This window comes from Ranitomeya imitator, chromosome 5 (assembly GCF_032444005.1).
Source record: "Ranitomeya imitator isolate aRanImi1 chromosome 5, aRanImi1.pri, whole genome shotgun sequence".
Classification (NCBI taxonomy): Eukaryota; Metazoa; Chordata; class Amphibia; order Anura; family Dendrobatidae; genus Ranitomeya; species Ranitomeya imitator.
In genome coordinates, this window is record NC_091286.1 from 479,781,653 (window position 1) to 479,806,265 (window position 24,613).

Here is a 24,613-nt window from a genome sequence, read left to right on the forward strand (position 1 = left end):
GGAAAACAGTAATATCCTACCCTAGATGCACCTAGTCACATATGCTCTCCTGCAAAAATGTGCCTATACAGGCCGCAAAGGACTCGACCACAATATGTCAGTATCCACTGCTAATAACCAAAAAATGAAACATCCATGCAATACATGGTCCTGAGATTGGAATGTGATAGCATGCTATATAACAGCTGTGGATACAACCTGTCCTGCGTCAATTCTGGTATATGGAGATGCAGCAATGTCAAAGGGCACAGAGCACCACAAGGGTTAAATCCACATAGAGCCAGGGAACATAACAGCCCCAAAATGGCCCTGAGGTAGGAGAAGGATAAGGTGGGAGCGCACCCCACGCGTATCGCTGCCTCCGCAGCTTCGTCAGGGGAAGTGAAACTAAAGGTGCAACAGTGTGTGCTTAAATAATAAATCCAATAAGGTAAATTGCATACCGGTGTGGGAGAGAGAGAGAGAGGTAAAAGCCGGAAGACGCCGGCGACGCCATGACGACAGGAACACAATCATAATGAACGGCAATCCTAGAGCGTCCAAAGGGTCACATGCGCACGCGCAAACCGCGGTATTCCATAGGACCACGTTGCGCACGCGCCGTGCCAGCCGGCTAGATGGACACGTCATAGGACACAGGGCAAAGAGAAATGGAATAAAGCCCGAGGACCGGACTAAGCTAGCGAGGCCGGCTAGATGGACACATCATGGGACACAGAGCAGAGGGGGTGGGATAAGGACCAAAAAGCCAGAGAGGGGGGAAGGGAGGGGAAGGAAAAAAAAAAAAAAAAAAAAAAAAAAAACAACAGGTAAAAAGAGGGCAGAGTGGGCATGTTGCAGCAAGACACAGAGGCACAAGATATCCACCCGCAGAATGCCGGGAGATATCACAATCATAGACATATACTAGTGATTAAAGGCAAAACCGCCAAAGGACACAAAAAGACAGGGCATATAAAGCCACCCCGAAAACCTGAAAGGGAGAAAGGAATATTATTATTGTTGGCAAGTGCACAGGTATAAGTGCACGTAAACACCTATACAGCAACCATATACAGTATATAACAATATCAGGCAAAAAACACACACATATATAAATATAAACAGACTGATGTCCCTTGAGTCCGTAAGTATATGTACGAGTATTCTCTCAATGCCGCTATGTAGACGTTTCCGGTCCCCAGCTTATAGTCCCATAGTCGATGAGGCCGACACCATCCAGATCTATACGAGAGAAAGCACTCTTCATCACAAGCCCCTTCCGACTTGCCAATCTCAAATGCGCATCCGAGCCCATGGTCCATAATAGGAGTTTGCCATAAAATCCGCATTGTAGCTGTGAGAGCAAAATCTCTTCTGCATAAGATGTCCTTCCATTTGCCATAATGGCATGCCGCACATCCACCCTCCAGGGTCCACTTCATTATCTAATGTGTCAAAGACCTCTGCATCCATGTTGGTCCCCACAGTAAGCTTGTAATATCCATATCCCAATTTCCAGGGATGATCATCACCCTTTTGGGTGCGTCCTCAGCCTTCCTGAATGGAGACAAATGCAAAATTAGATATGGGCACCAAATCTGAAGGGAACCAAATCAGACGTCCCAGAAACTAAAAATACCCCAATGAATCTACGCGCCAACTATCCTAGGAACCCCGTGAAGAGCAATTCCTCATTTAGGCCCATGGGTGCGACCGCCTGAAGATCGAAAATCCACCTGGACTCAGCACGCAAGAGATAGTTAGATATATTGCCACCCCTTTCGCCACAGGAAACCCTCTGTAACCCCACAACTTGCAAATCAATGGGCGAACCCCTATGTTTCAGCAAGAAATGCGCCGCCACAGGAGTCAAGATTTTACCTTTGCCTTGGTCCGTAGCCGCCAGGCGTATGGTTGATACGTGTTTTTGAAACCTCTTACGTAGTTCTTGGGATGTTTGCCCTACATAGATCATATTACAAGGGCAAATTAGCACATAAATAACATTTCTGCTCCTGCAGTTGATGTAAGCCTTTAACGCATGTCTGCTGGAGTTCGTGGGGTGTGTAAATATGTCCCGGGTGGGCGTCATAAAGGGGCAGACATTACATTCCCCACAGGGGAATGATCCCTTGAGGACAATACCCCTATTAAGTTTGACCGTGGGCCTAGAAAAATGGCTCCTGGTCAACAACTGCCTCAGATTCGGGGCTCTTCTAGATGTCAATAACGGCCTATTGCTGATGACTTGTGTGGTTTGCATATCTGTTTGCAAGATCGGCCAATGTCTAGTGAGGATGTGTCTTACCTGCCCCCAGCTGTCATTATAGTCCGTGATGAACCTCGTCTGCGATTCTCGGGAACGACCCACAGGAATCAAAAGTGAGGCCTGATCATGTTGTCTTGCTCGCTGGAAAGCCGTGGCAACCACTCGTTTGGGATAACTCCTCTGTCTGAAGCGGTCCGTCAGATCCCGAGCTTGCATCAGAAAGTCTTGATCCCGAGTGCAATTACGTCTAATGCGTAAAAATTGTCCCGTCGGGACGCCCACCTTCGTGTGCCAAGGGTGAAAACTGTTGAACTCCAAAAGAGCGTTAGTAGCAGTGGGCTTCCGGAAAAGGTCCGTGACCAGCTTGTTCCCTTGTACGAGAATTCTCAGATCCAGAAAGCTAGTCGAACTGTTGGAAATAGAGTGGGTTAAAAAGATATTATGGGGGTTGGAAGGCTGTGGATGAAATCAGTACAACCCTCCCTGCTGCCCGACCAAATAAAGAATAAGTCATCGATATAGCGATGCCAATTCCGGACATGATGTTGATATGCCAGGGATGGGTACACAAACACCTCCTCCCACCAACCTAAGAAGATGTTTGCGTAGGTTGGTGCACATTTCGCCCCCATTGCCACTCCAGCTGTCTGTAAATAAAATGTTCTGTCAAACAAAAAATAGTTGTGATGAAGAACAAATTTCAGCAGATCCAACAGAAAAGAATCATGCCCCCGATCTGAGTGTGACAGTTTGTCTAGGCAAAAAGTAACCGCATGCAGGCCATCACTATGCTTGATGTTGGAGTACAAAGACTCCACATCACAAGTTACCAGGTAGAATTCTCCCGGCAGTTCTATCCGTCCACAGACCTCAATAAAATGGGCAGAATCCCTTATAAAGGAGGGCAAGGCCGTGACTATTGGCTGGAAGAAGAAGTCCAAATACTCACTTGCCCGCTCGCAGATACTCCCAATGCTAGAAACAATCGGCCTTCCTGGTGGTTTCTTCTCGTCTTTATGTATCTTCGGCAACATATAAAATGTTGCCGTGACCGGATGTTCCACCCATAAATATTTTTTCTCTTGGGGCGAGATAATGCCGAAACTTAGCGTCCTGCAGAGTAAAGAGTCAAATTTAGACGCAAACACTGCCGTGGGATCTGAAGGTAATTTTTGATAGCATCTGGGGTTAGTGAGCTGTCTATTGGCCTCCTCTAAATATGCTTCAATTGACCACAGCACCACATTGCCCCCCTTATCCGCCTCTTTAATCACAAATTCCTTGTTGCTTTGTAAGTCCCGCAAGGCCCGTTTTTCGGCAAGATTAAGGTTAGAGGATCTACCCACCTGTGTTGGCATTGCCAGAATGTCTCGTTTCACCAGCTCAAAGAATATCTTGATTGCGGGTACCAAGGAAAAGGAAGGCGTTTTAAGGGATCTATTTCTGCCAGGGAACTTTCTTCTGGTACACCCTGATTCGTTCTCCTCCAGTAGGGCTAGTAGATCTTGAAAGGCTTGGCGCTCATCCTCAGGTATTGATTGTAGAATATCCGGTTTTTTGTAGATAACCTGAAATGTGAGGTTCCTACAAAACAAATAGAGGTCCTTAACTAAAGTAAATTTGTCGGCCGTATGTGTGGGAGCAAAAGTTAAACCCCTCTTCAGGACGGCAAGTTCCACCGCAGTAAGTTCATATTTAGAAAGATTTATTACCTGGAGGGTGGATGTAGAGGCTCCAGAGGTCTGTTCCGTATCAGGGGGGGAGGAGGCTTGATTTATTTCCGTCTGGTTGAGTATTTGTGGGGGTAAGTCGGATTGTGGTCCCTGTGGCGCGTTATGCGTTTTCTTGTTCCCCCTCCGTCTCCTCCCACGCCTGGTCCGTGGTCTACCTCGCTTCCGGTGGAAGATAAAAAATCATCACTAGAGCTTTCTTCACCACGAGGTAGAGAGGTGGATATTGTAGTTGCTGTCACGGAACCATGGCCATAGGTTCTAGTACGGCGTGGGTTACCCCTGTGCGTCCATCTATACACTGCATTTTGCTCAAAATCAGTCCTGTCCCTAAGAAGTTTTTTACGCTTCCTGCTCGTCACCTCTACCTCATATTTGTCCAAGGTCTCTTTAAGTGTGGTCTTGAAGGTATGCACCTGTGTCCCTTCAAATGTGTTCAATTTGGTTTCCAATTCTTTAATGGAGGTCTTGGTCGCCGTAAACAGGTCTCTGTCATGCTCCAATAATAGGTTGATAAGTATATTTGAACAGCGTGTAAGACCCTGTTCCCAAATCTGTTTAAATGATCCTGAGGGTTCCCAAGCTGGAAATATGGAGACCCTCAAACCACGAGGTATCAAACCTAATTTCAAATACTCTTCTAGACTCCTCATGTTCCACCAGAGTCTAATCCCTGTCTTATGTGCCCTCATCAATTCTGAGCACACATTGGAAAAACCTGATTCTGACTCAACAGCAACCGATCCAGAAAGATCAAACACATTGGATGGTTTGGCTAGCCAGGCCGCCTCCCTAGCCTCCCAGTCCATCACCCTAAACCCGAGTATGCAAAAACCAATATGAAAAAAAAAAAAAAAAAAAATTATATATATAATAATAATAATAATATACAAAATTACGCAAAAATATGCGTGTGCTGCTCCCAAAGAACACCCCGGGACACGGGGCAACAACTAGCACAAGAGTAAAGATAGAAAGGGGCGCACCAATATATAATGTCACAGTCACCATCAAGGGGTGCAATACTTAGTCTATAAATAGAACAGGACAAACGAAAAGAGAAAGGGTAGACTAAAAATAGTATGCACAACCCAAAATATAGAGACAATCGGTAGTACTATAAAGCAAAACACCTTTATTAAACACCTCAAAAAACATGTTAAAAACATTTAAAAACAAATGTACAAATCCCTATACCCATCATATCCCATAATAAATGACAATCCCATAATACAATAGGAAAACAGTAATATCCTACCCTAGATGCACCTAGTCACATATGCTCTCCTGCAAAAATGTGCCTATACAGGCCGCAAAGGACTCGACCACAATATGTCAGTATCCACTGCTAATAACCAAAAAATGAAACATCCATGCAATACATGGTCCTGAGATTGGAATGTGATAGCATGCTATATAACAGCTGTGGATACAACCTGTCCTGCGTCAATTCTGGTATATGGAGATGCAGCAATGTCAAAGGGCACAGAGCACCACAAGGGTTAAATCCACATAGAGCCAGGGAACATAACAGCCCCAAAATGGCCCTGAGGTAGGAGAAGGATAAGGTGGGAGCGCACCCCACGCGTATCGCTGCCTCCGCAGCTTCGTCAGGGGAAGTGAAACTAAAGGTGCAACAGTGTGTGCTTAAATAATAAATCCAATAAGGTAAATTGCATACCGGTGTGGGAGAGAGAGAGAGAGGTAAAAGCCGGAAGACGCCGGCGACGCCATGACGACAGGAACACAATCATAATGAACGGCAATCCTAGAGCGTCCAAAGGGTCACATGCGCACGCACAAACCGCGGTATTCCATAGGACCACGTTGCGCACGCGCCGTGCCAGCCGGCTAGATGGACACGTCATAGGACACAGGGCAAAGAGAAATGGAATAAAGCCCGAGGACCGGACTAAGCTAGCGAGGCCGGCTAGATGGACACATCATGGGACACAGAGCAGAGGGGGTGGGATAAGGACCAAAAAGCCAGAGAGGGGGGAAGGGAGGGGAAGAAAAAAAAAAAAAAAAACACAACAGGTAAAAAGAGGGCAGAGTGGGCATGTTGCAGCAAGACACAGAGGCACAAGATATCCACCCGCAGAATGCCGGGAGATATCACAATCATAGACATATACTAGTGATTAAAGGCAAAACCGCCAAAGGACACAAAAAGACAGGGCATATAAAGCCACCCAGAAAACCTGAAAGGGAGAAAGGAATATTATTATTGTTGGCAAGTGCACAGGTATAAGTGCACGTAAACACCTATACAGCAACCATATACAGTATATAACAATATCAGGCAAAAAACACACACATATATAAATATAAACAGACTGATGTCCCTTGAGTCCGTAAGTATATGTACGAGTATTCTCTCAATGCCGCTATGTAGACGTTTCCGGTCCCCAGCTTATAGTCCCATAGTCGATGAGGCCGACACCATCCAGATCTATACGAGAGAAAGCACTCTTCATCACAAGCCCCTTCCGACTTGCCAATCTCAAATGCGCATCCGAGCCCATGGTCCATAATAGGAGTTTGCCATAAAATCCGCATTGTAGCTGTGAGAGCAAAATCTCTTCTGCATAAGATGTCCTTCCATTTGTCATAATGGCATGCCGCACATCCACCCTCCAGGGTCCACTTCATTATCTAATGTGTCAAAGACCTCTGCATCCATGTTGGTCCCCACAGTAAGCTTGTAATATCCATATCCCAATTTCCAGGGATGATCATCACCCTTTTGGGTGCGTCCTCAGCCTTCCTGAATGGAGACAAATGCAAAATTAGATATGGGCACCAAATCTGAAGGGAACCAAATCAGACGTCCCAGAAACTAAAAATACCCCAATGAATCTACGCGCCAACTATCCTAGGAACCCCGTGGGGAAATTGTTTGTTCCTGACAGATGGACTAGTAGAGTGATTTCTGAGGTTCATTGTTCCGTGTTGGCTGGTCATCCTGGCATTTTTGGTACCAGAGACTTGGTTGGTAGGTCATTTTGGTGGCCTTCTTTATCGCGTGATGTGCGGTCTTTTGTGCAGTCCTGTGGGACTTGTGCGTGGGCCAAGCCTTGTTGCTCCCGTGCTAGTGGGTTGCTTTTGCCATTGCCGGTCCCTGAGAGGCCCTGGACGCATATTTCTATGGATTTTATTTCCGATCTTCCTGTTTCCCAGAGGATGTCTGTTATCTGGGTTGTTTGTGACCGGTTCTCTAAGATGGTTCATTTGGTGCCTTTGCCTAAATAGCCTTCTTCTTCTGATTTGGTTCCGTTGTTTTTTCAGCATGTGGTCCGTTTGCATGGTATTCCTGAGAATATTGTGTCCGACACAGGTTCCCAGTTTGTTTCTAGGTTTTGGCAGGCCTTTTGTGCTAGGCTGGGTATTGATTTGTCTTTTTCTTCTGCATTTCATCCTCAGACAAATGGCCAGACCGAGCGTACTAATCAGACTTTGGAGACTTATTTGAGTTACTTTGTGTCTGCTGATCAGGATGATTGGGTGGCTTTTTTGCCATTGGCAGAGTTTGCCCATAATAATTGGGCTAGTTTGGCTACTTTGGTTTCGCCTTTTTTTGTAATTTTGGTTTTCATCCTCGTTTTTCTTCTGGGCAGGTTGAGTCTTCTGACTTTCCTGGTGTGGATTCTGTGGTTGACAGGTTGCAGCAGATTTGGGCTCAGGTGGTGGACAATTTGGTGTTGTCTCAGGAGAAGGCTCAACGCTTTGCTAACCGTCGTCGGTGTGTTGGTTCCCGGCTTCGGGTTGGGGATCTGGTTTGGTTATCTTCCCGTCATGTTCCTATGAAGGTTTCTTCTCCTAAAGGTACCGTCACACTAGACGATATCGCTAGCGATCCGTGACGTTGCAGCGTCCTCGCTAGCGATATCGTCCAGTGTGACAGGCAGCAGCGATGAGGCCCCTGCTGTGCTGTCGCTGGTCGGGGAAGAAAGTCCAGAACTTTATTTCGTCGCTGGACTCCCCGCAGACATCGCTGAATCGGCGTGTATGACACCAATTCAGCGATGTCTTCACTGGTAACCAGGGTAAACATCGGGTAACTAAGCGCAGGGCCGCGCTTAGTAACCCGATGTATACCCTGGTTACCATCCTAAAAGTAAAAAAAACAAACACTACATACTTACCTACAGCTGTCTGTCCTCCAGCACTGTGCTCTGCACTCCTCCTGTACTGGCTGTGAGCATCGGTCAGCCGGAAAGCAGAGCGGTGACATCACCGCTCTGCTTTCCGGCCGCTGTGCTCACACAGACAGTACAGGAGGAGTGCAGAGCACAGCGCTGGAGGACAGACAGCGGTAGGTAAGTATGTACTGTTTGTTTTTTTTACTTTTAGGATGGTAACCAGGGTAAACATCGGGTTACTAAGCGCGGCCCTGCGCTTAGTTACCCGATGTTTACCCTGGTTACCAGCATCGTTGGTCGCTGGAGAGCGGTCTGTGTGACAGCTCTCCAGCGACCAAACAGCGACGCTGCAGCGATCCGGATCGTTGTCGGTATCGCTGCAGCGTCGCTAAGTGTGACGGTACCTTAAGTTTAAGCCTCGGTTTATTGGTCCTTATAGGATTTCTGAGATTATTAATCCGGTGTCTTTTCGTCTGGCGCTTCCGGCCTCTTTTGCTATCCATAATGTCTTCCATAGATCTTTGTTGCGGAAATATGTGGAGCCCGTTGTTCCCTCTGTTGATCCTCCGGCCCCTGTGTTGGTCGATGGGGAGTTGGAATATGTGGTTGAGAAGATTTTGGATTCTCGTTTTTCGAGGCGGAAGCTTCAGTACCTTGTCAAATGGAAGGGTTATGGTCAGGAGGATAATTCTTGGGTTACGGCCTCTGATGTCCATGCCGCTGATTTGGTTCGTGCCTTTCATCTTGCTCGTCCTGACCGGCCTGGGGGCTCTGGTGAGGGTTCGGTGACCCTTCCTCAAGGGAAGGGTACTGTTGTGAATTCTGCTCTTGGGCTCCCTCCGGTGGTTGTTGATGGTAATGCAGTTATTCCTGAGCAGCAGTCTTGGACAGGTGTTTCTGCTAATTGCAATTCTGACTGGGGTATTTAGCTGTGCAGGACTCATTAGTCCTTGCCAGTAGTCAATGTTCCTTTGGAAGTGTTGGTCCTCTGCCTGGCCTCTCCTGCTTGCTGCCAATTCAGCTAAGATAAGTGTTTGCTTCATTTTTTAGACACACTGCTGTGTGTTTATTTTCTGTGCTTATCTTGTTTCTATTTTTGTTCCTGCTAGACTGTGCCTGATGTTTTTCTCAGTCTAGTTGGACTCGCTGGAGTCGCAGATATACTCTCCACATCTTTAGTTAGGTGGTGGAGTTTTTGTATTTTACTGCTGTGGATATTTTGTATTTTTGTATGCTGACCGCATAGTATCCTGTACTTTCCTTTCCTATCTAGGTAGAAGTGGCCTCCTTTGCTTATCCCTGTTTTCTGTCTGCGTGTGTCTTTTACTCTTCTACTCACATTCATTATTTGTGGGGGGCTACCTATCCTTTGGGAATCTACTATGAGGCAAGAGAGTTTTCCTATTTCCATCTTTAGGAATATTTAGTCCTTAGGCTGTGTCGAGGTGTCTAGGTCTGGTTAGTCACACCCCACGGCTACTTCTAGTTGCGGTGATAGGATCAGGGTTTGCGGTCAGTAAAGTTACCACTGCTCCAGCGAAGGTCATTTCATGCTGCTCCAAGGCCACCTGATCATAACAGTCCCCATCCTGTCATGTGCTCCATCCTGCGTTTCCATCCTGTCATGTGCTGCACCCATCCTGCGCCCATATCCTGCCATGTGTTGCACCCATCTTGCGCCCCCATTCTGTCATGTGCTGCTCCCATCCTGCGGCCCCATTGTGACATGTGCTGCTCCCATCCTGCGCCCCCATTCTGACATGTGCTGCTCCCATCCTGCGCCTCCATTCTGACATGTTCTGCACCCATCCTGCGCCTCCATTCTGTCATGTGCTGCTCCCATCCTGTGCCCCCGTTCTGTCATGTGCTGCTCCCATCCTGCTCCCTTGTTCTGTCATGTGCTGCTCCCATCCTGCGCCCCTGTTCTGTCATGTGCTGCTCCCATCCTGTGCACCTGTTCTGTCATGTGCTGCTCCCATCCTGCGCCCGTTCTGTCATGTGCTGCTTCCATCCTGCACCCCCGTTCTGTCATGTGCTGCCCTATTCTGTCATGTGCTGCTCCCATCCTGCGCCCCCATTCTGTCATGTGCTGCTCCCATCCTGCGCCACCATTCTTTAATTTGCTTCTCCCATCCATATGCCCCATAAGCTGCTCCATTGTGGTTGAAGGCCCCCATAAGATGCTCCATAGTATATGCCCCCGTACACTGCTCCATTATGGTTTATGGCCCCCATAAGATGCTTCATAGTGTATGCCGCCCATACACTGCTCCATAAAGATTTATGGCCCCCATAAGATGCTCCATAGTGTAAACCGCCGTACACTACTCCATAAAGGTTTATGGCCCCCATAAGATGCTCCAGTGTGTATGCCCCCGTACACTGCTCCATAAAGGTTTATGGCCCCCATAAGATGCTCCAGTGTGTATGCCCCCATACACTGCTCCATAAAGGTTTATGGCCCCCATAAGACGCTCCAGTTTGTATGCCCCTGTACACTGCTCCATAAAGGTTTATGGCCCCCATAAGACGCTCCAGTGTGTATGCCCCCGTACACTGCTCCATTATGGTTTATGGCCCCCATAAGATGCTCCGTAATATATGCCCCTGTACACTGCTCCATTATGGCCCCATAAGATGCTCTATAATCTATGCCCCCGTACACTGCCCCATTATGGTTTATGGCCCCATAAGATGCTCCATAATATATGCCCCCGTATCCTGCTCCATTATGGTTTATGGCCCCCATAAGATGCTCCATAATATATGCCCCAGTACACTGCTCCATTATGGTTGATGGCCCCCATAAGATGCTCCATAATATACGCCCCGTATGCTGCTGCGATATATAAAAAAAAAAATACCATACTCCCCTATCATCGCTGGGCGCCGAGTGCTGGGGGGCCTGAGCAGGCGGGGACACCGGCGCGCTGTGGGGGTCAGGTGCCTGTATCGCCGCTAGCTCAGGCCCCCCAGCACTTGCTATATTCACCTGACCCCGTTCCACCGCTGCGCGCCGCCATCTTCCGGGTCCTCTGGCTGTGACTGGTCAGTCAATGGGTGGCGTCGGCGCGCATTAAGCGCATCATCGCGCCCTCTGAACTGTGAACGTCACAGCAGAGGAGACGGGAGACGGAGCCGCAGACAGCGCTGGAACGGGGGACAGGTGAATATACTCACCCTCCTGGCGGTCCCTGACTCTCCGGTGGAGATCGCGGTGTGCGTTCAGTGTTTACGCATACCGCGATCTCCTGGGAGCGTCACTCTGTGGGGGCCACACTGCGCCGGCGCTTGCGCTTGCGCAGTCTATAAAGGCTTTGGACAGAGTGACGCTCCCAGCGTTATATCTATAATATAACGCTGGGAGCGTCACTCTGTCCGAAGCCTCTATAGACTGCGCTAGCGCAAGCGCTGGCGCAGTCTGGGCCTCACAGAGCGACGCTCCCGGGAGATCGCGGTATGCGTAAGCACTGAACGCATACCGCGATCTCCACCGGAGAGTCAGGGACCGCCAGGAGGGAGGGTAAGTATACTCACCTTTCCCGGTTCCAGCGCTGCTTGCGGCTCCGTCTCCCGGCTCCTCTGCTCCCGGCTCCGGAGGGCGCGGACTGCGCAGGCGCCGATTCCTGCTGCCGGAATCGGCGCCTGCGCAGTCCGCGCTTTCCGGCGCCATTTTCTTGAAGACACACTCCGGCTCCACTGCAGGTGTGTCTTCAAGAAAATGGCGCCGGAAAGCGCAGACTGCGCAGGCGCCGATTCCTGCTGCCGGAATCGGCGCCTGCGCAGTCCCCGCTTTCCGGCGCCATTTTCCTGAAGACATACCTGCAGTGGAGCCGGACGATAGGTGAGTATGGTATTTATTTTTTTTTTATATGGCAGCAGCATTCGGGGACATACACACTGGAGCGGGGGGCATATAATACAATGGTGGCGCAGGATGGGACCAGCACATGACAGAACGGGCGCAGGATGGCAGCAGCACATGACAGAACGGGCGCAGGATGGCCGCAGCACATGACAGAACGGGCGCAGGATGGCCGCAGCACATGACAGAACGGGCGCAGGATGGCCGCAGCACATGACAGAACGGGCGCAGGATGGCCGCAGCACATGACAGAACGGGCGCAGGATGGCAGCAGCACATGACAGAACGGGCGCAGGATGGCAGCAGCACATGACAGAACGGGCGCAGGATGGCCGCAGCACATGACAGAACGGGCGCAGGATGGCCGCAGCACATGACAACGGGCGCAGGATGGCAGCAGCACATGACAGAACGGGCGCAGGATGGCAGCAGCACATGACAGAACGGGCGCAGGATGGCAGCAGCACATGACAGAACGGGCGCAGGATGGCAGCAGCACATGTCAGAACGGGCGCAGGATGGCAGTAGCACATGTCAGAACGGGCGCAGGATGGCAGCAGCACATGACAGAACGGGCGCAGGATGGCAGCAGCACATGACAGAATGGGCGCAGGATGGCAGCAGCACATGACAGAACGGGCGCAGGATGGCAGCAGCACATGGCAGAACGGGCGCAGGATGGCAGCAGCACATGACAGAACGGGCGCAGGATGGCAGCAGCACATGACAGAACGGGCGCAGGATGGCCGCAACACATGACAGAACGGGCGCAGGATGGCCGCAGCACATGACAGAACGGGCGCAGGATGGCAGCAGCACATGACAGAACGGGCGAAGGATGGCAGCAGCACATGACAGAACGGGCGCAGGATGGCAGCAGCACATGACAGAATGGGCGCAGGATGGCAGCAGCACATGACAGAACGGGCGCAGGATGGCAGCAGCACATGACAGAACGGGCGCAGGATGGCCGCAACACATGACAGAACGGGCGCAGGATGGCAGCAGCACATGACAGAACGGGCGCAGGATGGCCGCAGCACATGACAGAACGGGCGCAGGATGGCAGCAGCACATGACAGAACGGGCGCAGGATGGCAGCAGCACATGACAGAACGGGCGCAGGATGGCAGCAGCACATGACAGAACGGGCGCAGGATGGCAGCAGCACATGACAGAACGGGTGCAGGATGGGAGCAGCACATGACAAAACGGGCGCAGGATGGCAGCAGCACATGACAGAACGGGCGCAGGATGGCAGCAGCACATGACAGAACGGGCGCAGGATGGCAGCAGCACATGACAGAACGGGCGCAGGATGGCAGCAGCACATGACAGAACGGGCGCAGGATGGCAGCAGCACATGACAGAACGGGCGCAGGATGGCAGCAGCACATGACACAACGGGCGCAGGATGGCAGCAGCACATGACAGAACGGGCGCAGGATGGGAGCAGCACATGACAGAACGGGGACGCAGGATGGGAGCAGCAAATGACAGAACGGGCGCAGGATGGGAGCAGCAAATGACAGGATGGGAGCAGCAAATGACAGAATGGAGGCGCAGGATGGGAGCAGCACATGACAGAACGGGGGCGCAGGATGGGAGCAGCACATGACAGGATGGGGGCGCAGGATGGAGCAGCACATACCAGGATGGAGACCATATACCAATATAAATGCTCGCCACCCGGGCGTAGAACGGGTTCAATAGCTAGTTACATATATATATAGTATACAGCTTTACCCTGTATGTAAGGAGGCGAACCCTGTTGTGTCACAGGGCCGCAATACCACAGAGTGAATGCTAGTGTTTGGTCACAGAACTCTACCCCAAGGAAACAGGGTTAGAGTCCCTCTAGACCCACTAACACTTGGCTCTGCAACTGCGGTCTCAGGAGAAAACTAAATACCAACAGATATAGCGCACTAGGTACGCACAGCGCCACCCTGGCAGACACCACTAACCACCCTAACTAGGGCCTGGAAAACGCACTAGTTGCGCACATTGCTGCACTGGCGAATGCTGCTGAAATTCTGCAGTATTTCATGCTCTTATGCTGGATTGCACTATCTGGTGCTCGTCAGCCCCAAACACCCAACCTCATACAACAACACTAGGGAAGGAAATCATTAGGAGCTTTCACCAGATAACATACACGCATCCACAAACACACAATATTAGGTTTATACTAGCGCATGGCCGAGCAGCCATGCAAACCTATTATAGATGCAGCTTTCCGGGACCTTCCCAGTGGTCCAATCAGAGCCACTACAGGACCTGAGCATGTGACCTCCGACCTCCAATGAGAGGTCATCCCACGAGCATGCTCAATAGATGAAAAGCAGGACTTAGTCCCTAGAGCATTTGCTCGCCGCTGATCAACGCTGGTTATGATGGCTGAACCTGGGATAGCAGCAGTAACCAGATGCACATTATCAGCTTGAGCAGACTCCTCTACTGCTGGGGAAGAATGGGAGACTGCAGAGGACATGGATTGAGATTCCCCCTGTGCAGCAGCGGGAACTCGACACCTTACACTGATGAACCAAATGATAATCAATGATCTTAAATACCTGAAATTCAAAATTACCATCAACAATGACCAGGGATGGAGCTGGTGGTGATGGTTCAAAGGACGCAACGTATTATGTGAGTAGAGACAGGTGAAACACATTATAAATCCTAAACGTGGGTAGCAAAACAACGTGGAATACTACAGGATTGGTAAAGGCTGCAATCTTATAAGGACCAGTTTAAAAGCAGGAACTTTTAACTTAATCTTCCTCAAGGACAACCACACCAAATCATCAACACACAGGTCCAGACCCTCCAAACGTCTCTGATCATCCACACACTTATATTTGGACCACATCTTTATTAAATTATTCAGAACCCTTTGCCACACACATGTAATAGATGGTATTCCTATTAAAAAAGCCGAACTGTGAATGAAACCAGTATGTCCCAAAGAACGGTGACTTACCAGTAGACTCATATCAATGGTTATTCACCACAATTCAGCTAGAGGCAAATAAGTAACCCAATCATCCTGATTCTCAGACATAAAACCTAAGATAAGTATCAAAATTATGGTTAACATGTTCAGTTTGCCTATTAGACTGTGGATGACAGAATGAAGAAAATGACATATGGATCTCCAAACGAGCACAAAACGCTTTTGAAAATTTGTAAATAAATTGGGTCAGGAACAATATCAATAGGAATGCCATGTAATTTCATGATTTCTTTGATAAACAATTTGTGCCAAGGTATTGGCTTTCGGTAAAGCGGGTACTGCAATGAAATGAGACATCTTGCTGAATTTGTCCACCATCACCAAAGTAACTAATAAAATATAAGAAAAAAGTTCATCAGCTCACCCTTGAATTGTCCACAGCAGGTGCAGTTATCCACGAAGGTGCATGGAATAGCGTTCAAGCCCGCATGCAAAGTTGATCCATAATGATCCAGCACATCTAATTGATAATAAAATTGTTCTAACTTTATTCAAATCCTTTTAAAAACCATTGTTGGAGATCAAGACAGAATGGGATAGCTAGTCTCACATGAGAATGAAACTTTACGCGATCCGACCCATGTGTGGGTATTAATGAGTAAAAAAACAAAACTCCTGACTTTATATCCTGCTCAGGAGAGGAAATGACATTTATGGAACAGCTGATGAATAATCAATGTTAGAACACATAGCAATCAATAAGGAACACCATACACACAAGAAACCACATATCACATGTAGATCAAAAACCACGGAGCAACATCCCAAAGATTATTTCTGCAGAAAAAAATACCCTGCAGAGTTTAGTGTCATCTGCAAATATTGAAATTCTACTCTGAATGCCCCCTACAAGGTCATTAATAAATATGTTAAAAAGAAGAGGGCCCAATACTGACCCCTGTGGTACCCCACTGCTAACCGCGACCCAGTCCGAGCGTGCTCCATTAATAACCACCCTTTGTTTCCTATCCCTGAGCCAGCTCTCAACCCACTTACACATATTTTCGCCTATCCCCATTATTCTCATTTTATGTATCAACCTTTTGTGTGGCACCGTATCAAAAGCTTTTGAAAAGTCCATAAACACTACATGCACTGGGTTCCCTTGGTCCAATCCGGAACTTACCTCTTCATAGAAACTGATCAAATTAGTCTGACATGAATGGTCCCTAGTAAACCCGTGCTGATACTGGGTCATGAGGTTATTCCTCTTCAGATACTCCAGTATAGCATCCCTTAGAATGCCCTCCAGGATTTTACCCACAGTAGAGATTAAGCTTACTGGCCTATAATTTCCGAGTTCAGTTTTTGTCCCCTTTTTGAATATTGGCACCACATTTGCTATATGCCAGTCCTGTGGTACAGACCCTGTTATTATGGAGTCTTTAAAGAGTAAAAAAAATGGTCTATCAATGACTGTACTTAATTCCTGCATTACTCGAGGATGTATCTCATCCGGGCTCGGAGATTTGTCAATTTTAGTGATTTTTAGACGCCGCCGCACTTCCTGCTGGGTTAAGCAGGTGACATTTAATTGGGAATTTTTATCACTAGTCATTTTGTCTGCCATGGGATTTTCTTGTGTAAATACTGATGAAAAAAAGTCATATAGCATATTGGCCTTTTCCTCATCCTCATCCACCATTTCACCCAGATTATTTTTAAGGGGGCCAACTGTTGTGAATTCTGTGGCTGAGTTCACTTCTGTGGTCACAAGTGGTATTGCAGTCTCTGGGCTTCCTCCCTCAGGTGTTTTGGTGAGCTCGTTGGCTGCCTTGCTATTTAGCTCCACCTGAGTCTGTCTTCCTTGCTCCTTGTCAATGTTCCAGTGTTGGATCTGAGCTACTGCATCTTTCCTTGGGCCTGCTGCTCTGCTAGATAAGTGCTTCTAGTTTGTTTTCTGTTTTTTCTGTCCAGCTTGCTATTAACTTTTGCTGGAAGCTCTGAGAAGCAAAGAGGTGCACCGCCGTGCTGTTAGTTCGGCACGGTGGGTCTTTTTGCCCCTTTGCGTGGTTTTCGTTTTAGGGTTTTTTGTAGACTGCATAGTTCTCTTTGCTATCCTCGCTCTGTCTAGAATATCGGGCCTCACTTTGCTGAATCTATTTCATTCCTACGTTTGTCTTTTCATCTTGCTAACAGTCATTATATGTGGGGGGGCTGCCTATTCCTTTGGGGTATTTCTCTGAGGTAAGTCAGGCTTGTATTTCTATCTTCAGGCTAGTCAGCTCCTCAGGCAGTGCCGAGTTGCATAGGTAGTGATAGGCGCAATCCACTGCTGCTTATAGTTGTGTGAGGATAGATCAGGTACTGCAGTCTACAGAGATTCCACGTCTCAGAGCTCGTCCTATTGTTTTTGGTTATTGCCAGATCTCTGTATGTGCGCTGATTACTGCACGCTGTGTTGCCTGATTGCCAGCCATAACAGTACAAGGAGCCACACCAATGATTCCCAATAGAGGGAAAAAAGAAATCCTGACATCATTTTTTTTTCTTAGCTCTGTCTTCAGTCTTTTTTTTCCCCTAGACATTAGAGTGCTTCAGGACACAGCTGTGGACATGGATATTCAGGCTCTGTGCTCCTTAATGGATAATCTCGTTGTAAATGTACAAAAGATTCAAGATACTATTGATCAGAAATCGATGCTAGAACCAAGAATTCCGATTCCTGATTTGTTTTTTGGTGACAGAACTAAGTTCCTGAGCTTCAGAAATAATTGTAAGCTATTTTTGGCCTTGAAACCTCATTCTTCTGGTAATCCTATTCAACAGGTTTTGATTATTATTTCTTTTTTGCGCGGCGACCCACAGGACTGGGCGTTTTCTCTTGCACCAGGAGATTCTGCATTGAGTAATGTTGATGCATTTTTCCTGGCGCTCGGATTGCTTTACGATGAGCCTAATTCAGTGGATCAGGCTGAGAAAAATCTGCTGGCTTTATGCCAGGGTCAGGATGATGTAGAAGTATATTGTCAGAAATTTAGGAAGTGGTCAGTACTCACTCTGTGGAATGAATCTGCACTAGCGGCTTTGTTCAGAAAGGGTCTCTCTGAAGCTCTTAAGGATGTAATGGTGGGATTTCCTATGCCTGCTGGTTTGAATGAGTCTATGTCCTTGGCCATTCAGATCGGTCGTCGCTTGCGCGAGCGTAAATCTGTGCACCATCTGGCGGTATTGTCTGAGAGTAAACCTGAGCCTATGCAGTGCGACAGGACTATGACTAAAGTAGAACGGCAAGAACACAGACGTCTGAACAGACTGTGTTTCTATTGTGGTGATTCTACTCATGCTATTTCTAATTGTCCTAAACGCACTAGGCGGTTCGATAGCTCTGCCGTTATTGGTACTGTACAGTCCAAATTCCTTTTGTCCATTACCTTAATGTGCTCTTTGTCATCGTATTCTGTCATGGCGTTTGTGGATTCAGGCGCTGCCCTGAATCTGATGGATTTGGATTATGCTAAACGTTGTGGATTTTTCTTGGAGCCTTTGCGGTGTCCTATTCCGTTGAGAGGAATTGATGCTACACCTTTGGCCAAGAATAAGCCTCAGTACTGGGCCCAGCTGACCATGTGCATGGCTCCTGCACATCAGGAAGTTATTCGCTTTCTGGTACTGCATAATTTGCATGATGTGGTCGTGTTGGGGTTGCCATGGCTACAAACCCATAATCCAGTATTGGATTGGAACTCTATGTCGGTAACCAGCTGGGGTTGTCAGGGAGTACATGGTGATGTTCCATTTTTGTCTATTTCGTCATCCATTCCTTCTGACATCCCAGAGTTCTTGTCGGACTTTCAGGATGTATTTGAAGAGTCCAAGTCTGATGCCCTACCTCCGCATAGGAATTGTGATTGTGCTATCGATTTGATTCCTGGTAGTAAATTCCCTAAGGGTCGTTTATTTAATTTGTCCGTACCTGAACACACCGCTATGCGCAGTTATGTGAAGGAGTCCCTGGAGAAGGGACATATTCGCCCATCGTCGTCACCATTGGGAGCAGGGTTCTTTTTTGTAGCCAAGAAGGATGGTTCGCTAAGACCGTGTATTGATTACCGCCTTCTTAATAAGATCACTGTTAAGTTTCAGTATCCCTTGCCATTGATTTCTGACTTGTTTGCTCGGATTAAGGGGGCTAGTTGGTTTACTAAGATTGATCTTCGTGGTGCGTATAATCTGGTGAGAATCAGGCAGGGAGATGAATGGAAAACGGCATTTAATACGCCCGAGGGTCATTTTGAGTATCTGGTGATGCCGTTCGGACTTGCCAATGCTCCATCTGTTTTTCAGTCTTTTATGCATGACATTTTCCGTGAGTATCTGGATAAATTCTTGATTGTTTACTTGGATGACATTTTGATCTTCTCAGATGATTGGGAGTCTCATGTGAAGCAAGTCAGAATGGTTTTCCAGGTACTGCGTGCTAATTCCTTGTTCGTGAAGGGATCAAAGTGTCTCTTCGGTGTGCAGAAAGTTTCATTTTTGGGGTTCATCTTTTCCCCTTCTACTATCGAGATGGATCCGGTTAAGGTTCAGGCCATCCAGGATTGGACTCAGCCGACATCTCTAAAAAGTCTGCAGAAATTCCTGGGCTTTGCTAATTTTTATCGTCGCTTCATCTGTAATTTTTCTAGCATTGCCAGACCATTGACCGATTTGACCAAGAAGGGTGCTGATTTGGTTAATTGGTCTTCTGCTGCCGTGGAAGCTTTTCAGGAGTTGAAGCGTCGTTTTTGCTGTGCCCCTGTGTTGTGTCAACCTGATGTTTCTCTTCCGTTCCAGGACAAGGTTGATGCTTCTGAGATTGGTGCAGGGGCGGTTTTGTCACAGAGAGGTTCTGGTTGCTCAGTGTTCAAACCATGTGCTTTCTTTTCCAGGAAATTTTCTGCTGCTGAGCGTAATTATGATGTGGGCAACCGAGAGTTGCTGGCCATGAAGTGGGCATTCGAGGAGTGGCGTCATTGGCTTGAGGGTGCTAAGCATCGCGTGGTGGTTTTGACTGATCATAAGAACCTTACTTATCTTGAGTCTGCCAAGCGCTTGAATCCTAGACAGGCCCGTTGGTCGTTATTTTTTGCTCGTTTTGATTTTGTGATTTCATACCTTCCGGGCTCAAAAAATGTGAAGGCGGATGCTCTGTCTAGGAGTTTTGTGCCCGACTCTCCGGGGTTATCTGAGCCGGCGAGTATCCTCAAGGAAGGAGTCATTGTGTCTGCCATCTCCCCTGATTTGCGGAGAGTGTTGCAGAAATTTCAGGCTAATAAACCTGATCGTTGTCCGGCCGAGAAACTGTTCGTCCCTGATAGGTGGACTAGTAAAGTTATCTCTGAACTTCATTGTTCGGTGCTGGCCGGTCATCCAGGAATCTTTGGTACCAGGGAGTTGGTTGCTAGATCCTTCTGGTGGCCATCTCTGTCACGGGATGTGCGTGCTTTTGTGCAGTCCTGTGGAATTTGTGCTAGGGCTAAGCCCTGCTGTTCACGTGCCAGTGGGTTGCTTTTGCCCTTGCCGGTCCCGAAGAGGCCTTGGACACATATTTCGATGGATTTCATTTCTGACCTTCCCGTTTCTCAAAAAATGTCGGTCATTTGGGTGGTCTGTGATCGCTTTTCTAAAATGGTCCATCTGGTGCCCTTGGTTAAATTGCCTTCCTCCTCTGATTTGGTGCCTTTGTTCTTCCAGCATGTGGTTCGTTTACATGGCATTCCTGAGAATATTGTTTCTGACAGAGGTTCCCAGTTTGTCTCGAGGTTCTGGCGAGCCTTTTGTGGTAGGATGGGCATTGACCTATCTTTCTCCTCGGCCTTCCATCCTCAGACTAATGGCCAGACCGAACGAACCAATCAGACCTTGGAAACATATCTGAGATGTTTTGTTTCCGCTGACCAGGATGATTGGGTGTCATTTTTGCCGTTGGCTGAGTTCGCCCTTAATAATCGGGCCAGCTCGGCTACCTTGGTCTCTCCATTTTTCTGCAATTCTGGGTTCCATCCTCGTTTCTCTTCAGGACAGGTTGAGTCTTCGGACTGTCCTGGTGTGGATTCTGTGGTGGACAGGTTGGAGCAGATCTGGACTCAGGTAGTGGACAATTTGACCTTGTCCCAGGAGAAGGCTCAGCTTTTCGCTAATCGCAGACGCCGTGTGGGACCCCGACTTCGTGTTGGGGATCTGGTTTGGTTATCTTCTCGTCATATTCCTATGAAGGTTTCCTCTCCTAAATTTAAACCTCGTTTTATTGGTCCGTATAGGATTTCTGAGATTCTCAATCCGGTGTCTTTTCGTCTGACCCTCCCAGACTCCTTTTCCATACATAATGTATTCCATAGGTCGTTGTTGAGGAGATACGTGGCACCTATGGTTCCATCTGTGGAGCCTCCTGCCCCTGTTTTGGTGGAGGGGGAATTGGAGTATATTGTGGAGAAGATTTTGGATTCTCGTGTCTCTAGACGGAAACTCCAGTATCTGGTCAAATGGAAGGGTTATGCTCAGGAAGATAATTCCTGGGTTTTTGCCTCTGATGTCCATGCCCCAGATCTTGTTCGTGCCTTTCATGTGGCTCATCCTGGTCGGCCTGGGGGTTCTGGTGAGGGTTCTGGTGGGCTTCCTCCCTCAGGTGTTTTGGTGAGCTCGTTGGCTGCCTTGCTATTTAGCTCCACCTGAGTCTGTCTTCCTTACTCCTTGTCAATGTTCCAGTGTTGGATCTGAGCTACTGCATCTTTCCTTGGGCCTGCTGCTCTGCTAGATAAGTGCTTCTAGTTTGTTTTCTGTTTTTTCTGTCCAGCTTGCTATTAACTTTTGCTGGAAGCTCTGAGAAGCAAAGGGGTGCACCGCCGTGCTGTTAGTTCGGCACGGTGGGTCTTTTTGCCCCTTTGCGTGGTTTTCGTTTTAGGGTTTTTTGTAGACTGCATAGTTCTCTTTGCTATCCTCGCTCTGTCTAGAATATCGGGCCTCACTTTGCTGAATCTATTTCATTTCTACGTTTGTCTTTTCATCTTGCTAACAGTCATTATATGTGGGGGGGCTGCCTATTCCTTTGGGGTATTTCTCTGAGGTAAGTCAGGCTTGTATTTCTATCTTCAGGCTAGTCAGCTCCTCAGGCAGTGCCGAGTTGCATAGGTAGTGATAGGCGCAATCCACTGCTGCTTATAGTTGTGTGAGGATAGATCAGGTACTGCAGTCTACAGAGATTCCACGTCTCAGAGCTCATCCTATTGTTTTTGGTTATTGCCAGATCTCTGTATGTGCGCTGATTACTGCACGCTGTGTTGCCTGATTGCCAGCCATAACAGCCAACACTATCGTTTTTTAGTTTCTTACTATTTATGTAGTTAAAGAATATTTTAGGATTATTTTTACTCTCTCTGGCAATCAGTCTCTCTGTCTCAATCTTTGCTGCCTTGATTTGCTTTTTACAGAATTTATTTAATTTTTTGTATTTATTTAATGCCTCCTCGCTACCTACTTCCTTTAATTCTCTAAATGCTTTCTTTTTGTCACTTATTGCGCTCCTTACAGCTCTATTTAGCTATATTGGTTTCCTCCTATTTCTAGTATGTTTATTCCCATATTGTATATACTGTGCATAAGTCCTATCCAGGATGCTAATAAATGTCTCCCATTTTCTTTGTGTATTTTTGTGTCTCAGGATATCGTCCCACTTAATTGCACCAAGATCCTCTCTCATCCGTTGGAAATTTGCCCTCCTGAAGTTTAGTGTCCTTGTAGCCCCTCTATTACACATCTTTTTAAAGGATACATGAAAACTTATTATTTTGTGATCGCAATTTCCCAAGTGACCCCCAACCCTTATATTTGCTATGCGGTCTGGCCTGTTGGTTAATATTAGGTCTAGCAGTGCCCCCCTTCTTGTTGGGTCCTGAACCAGTTGTGAAAGGTAATTGTCTCTCATAGTTGTCAAAAACGGATTACCTTTGCTGGAACTGCAGGTTTCTGTTCCCCAATCTATTTCAGGGTAGTTGAAGTCCCCCATAATAATGACTTCTCCTTGAGTCGCAGCTTCATCTATTTGCTTTACGAGGATATTCTCCATAGCTTCCATTATTTTTGGAGATTTATAACAAACTCCTATCAGTAATTTATTATTTTTTCCCCTCCCCTTATCTCCACCCACAGGGATTCTACATTTTCATTAAATTCACCTATATTATCACGCAGGATGGGTTTTGCGGACGATTTTACATATATACTCACCCCACCCCCTCGCTTATCTGTACGGTCCTTTCTGAACAGGCTATAGCCCTGCAAGTTAACAGCCCAGTCATGGCTCTCATCCAGCCATGTTTCAGATATCCCCACCATGTCATAATTATGCTCCAACACCATTAGTTCTAATTCGTCCATTTTGTTGGCGAGGCTTCTGGCATTAGTATACATGCACTTGATCTTCCTCTCTGTACCTCTATTTCTTAAATTATTAACTGTTCTAACCCCACCCCCCATGCTACCGCCACCCCCAACTTCCTTATTTGTGCCCAGGTCTCTATCTACACTATCTTCCCCTCCTATAAAATGAATACCCTCCCCCCAATTCCTAGTTTAAACACACCCCCAACCTTCTAGCCATTTTCTCCCCCAGCACAGCTGCACCTTCCCCATTGAGATACAGCCCATCCCTAGCGTAGAGCCTGTAGCCAACTGAGAAGTCGGGGAAGCGTAATATTAAAATGCATGTGGAAAGTGGGTTCCCCAAAGTCAATGTTACTGATGGGCCCTTGGTACCCAATCCGACATTGAGCAAAATTATAAATATTGACTTACAGCTGACTTTCTTTCTGATGGAAACGTTCACTTTTCCCGTCTTTTCCTTCTGGTCCATACCGACATTACAACTTCTCCTGCTAGGACTGCAGAGATTACAACAAAGACACATCTGATTTCTCACATTTTCAGCACTCTCCCCAAGGGGACTATTCCCAACCTGCACAAACTCCTCATCCAGGTGATGCCCCAATGCTGAGCCGTGTCTGCCCTATATGTCCCTATTACTGCACCAACTGTACAAAAACAGTGCTCCTCTTACTGCCCCACATAGTAATGCCACAACTGTGCCCCTGTGAAAAGTTTCCACATTTAGTCTCTAGAAAGAAATAATGCCATCTTTGACAGTCACAAAACTCTGAGCGCCCCTAAAACAATAATGCTTATTAACCCCTTAATCCCATATGACGTACTATCCCATTGAAGTGACTTGGGACTTAATTCCCAGGGACGGGATAGTACGTCATAGGTGATCGTCCGCGCTCACAGGGGGAGCGCGGCCAATCGCCACCGGGTATCAGCTGATTATTACAGCTGACATCCGGCACTATGTGCCAGGAGCAGTCACGGACCGCTCCCAACACATTATCCCACGGAACACTGCAATCAAACATGATCGCAGCATTCCAGTGGCATAGGGAAGCATCGCGCAGGGAGGTGGCTTCCTAAGTGCTTCGCTGAGACCCTCGGAACAACGCGATGTGATCGCTTTGTTCAGAGGGTCTCCTACGTCCTCCTTCCTGCAGGCCCCGGATCCAAAAATGGCCACAGGGCTCCTTCCGGGTCCTGCAGGGAGGTGGCTTGCAAGCGCCTGCTCAGAGCAGGCACCTG

The 24,613-nt window shown here is 47.7% G+C and overlaps 1 long non-coding RNA gene across 1 annotated transcript; it reads right to left on the reverse strand.

The window, feature by feature from the left end:
- Nucleotides 1-2,633: 2,633 nt before the first annotated feature.
- On the reverse strand, nt 2,634-4,834 carry LOC138638227 (uncharacterized). The gene is made up of 3 exons (XR_011312469.1): nt 3,598-4,834; nt 3,201-3,364; nt 2,634-2,660 (listed from the first exon to the last, which is right to left on the reverse strand). It is a non-coding gene; the product is annotated as an uncharacterized lncRNA (long non-coding RNA).
- Between the last annotated feature and the right edge of the window lie 19,779 nt (nt 4,835-24,613).